This window comes from Austrofundulus limnaeus, unplaced genomic scaffold, assembly GCF_001266775.1.
Source record: "Austrofundulus limnaeus strain Quisiro unplaced genomic scaffold, Austrofundulus_limnaeus-1.0 Scaffold41, whole genome shotgun sequence".
Classification (NCBI taxonomy): Eukaryota; Metazoa; Chordata; class Actinopteri; order Cyprinodontiformes; family Rivulidae; genus Austrofundulus; species Austrofundulus limnaeus.
Genome location: NW_013952443.1, coordinates 2,216,755 through 2,218,248, shown reverse-complemented (window position 1 = coordinate 2,218,248; position 1,494 = coordinate 2,216,755). Strand labels below are relative to the sequence as shown.

General features: G+C 36.5%; 1 protein-coding gene across 1 annotated transcript in view; it reads left to right on the top strand.

Annotated features, from left to right (window-relative positions):
* Positions 1-704: 704 nt before the first annotated feature.
* fcho1 (FCH and mu domain containing endocytic adaptor 1) overlaps positions 705-1,494 on the top strand; it is a gene marked incomplete in the record, with an annotated part of 51,566 nt that continues 50,776 nt past the window's right edge. The window contains 1 exon segment of the mRNA XM_014007354.1: positions 705-812.

Genomic DNA, 1,494 nt, shown 5'->3' with positions numbered 1-1,494 from the left:
ACACACACACACACACACACATATATACACAGTATATACCAGTTGTAAAAGTGGCTCATGGCTATTATCCAATACTTGTTTCAAATACCAATTTTCCAATTTCCCACCAAATCATTTCTGTATTTACAAGGGTGCACCATGTGAAACTATAATAACCATTTCAGGTTTAGAGAAAGTCAGGGGAAAAAATATAGCTAATTTATATTTTAGTAGTTTTAATGACAATCATCAACTGATATCATTGTTAGGTGCATAGTACAGACTGCACTGAGGATCCTAAAAATATTGATAAATAGCTTTTTTAATTTGCAGATTTGGTCATGATTTAGCTCGACTTCGCAAATTGGCAAAGTCAAGGCAAGTTCCTTACAAACAATTCCTTATTTTACAAGCTTCTCAATACTTGTAAACAATAATCTATGATAAAGATTGACAATGAGCGATTTTACGTACTTACGACATCCATTTAATTGACAAAAATTGAGTTCTGCACAATTCTTTTGTATTTATCTATCACAGGTTGTATTTTCCTATAAAAGATAACCAGTAGCCAATGAGACGCTGGTATACAAGTTTCGGCCCGCCTATATGCGGTTGCTATGTCTACTACACGTTTCTGTATGATCGACGGGCTGAGCAGCCAATCAGATTTGAGATGGGTGGAAGAACGCGCTCGCACACAACAGACTGGTGAATTTGTACTACTATGAGCAGCGAGCAAACCGAACGGAGTGACGGCGAGTGCTGGACTGAAGCGGGTTAAACATCGAGGATGGGAAATGTACGCTACGTTGTCTGAAGACTCTTTCCAGGTAAGGGATGTTTTCTTGTCTTTTTTTTTCCTCGTCCTTTTTGCTCAGGAGATAATTGAGAAGTAGGCTTGAAAGTCTCTCCGCTGAAACAAGCTAGGGCTTTTTAAAAATAGCCAAGCACACGCGCTTGTTTGACATTTGAACGGAGGGAAATTTGGCTAACAGCAAGAGAAAAAAAAACTAACAACACATAACATAAGGTCACGTATGTGTGAAAATATAAAAGCAGAGTCTTAGCTTTTACTCAGCGGTCTGTGACAGGTTTTAGATCATTTTATGTATAATCTAAGCTGGCTTTCAGTTTTGTTGTCTCCCTGGGTTTAAATTTGTTTGTTTGTCTGGCTCCTACCAAGCTGGTAATTCTGATATCTGATGCTACTTTTGCTGCCATTTCTTGGGATATCWGTGGATTTCCAGTAATTTATTGCACTTTTAATGAGCTTTTAAAAAATCTTATGTAGTGTTCTATTTGAACCATATTAATGCTGGTGTTTTAAATTATGGGGATTTTATATTTAATTAACTTCAATTAAACATATGTTATCAGCAACACAAAAGGRGGTGTTTACATGTTGCACCAGCTGCTCAGGTTTTAACTCAGAAACACAAAATATCAATGATTACTGAACAAGATAGACCAGAAAAAACAAACAYAAATTATAGGATGAAAATAGTTGCCTGT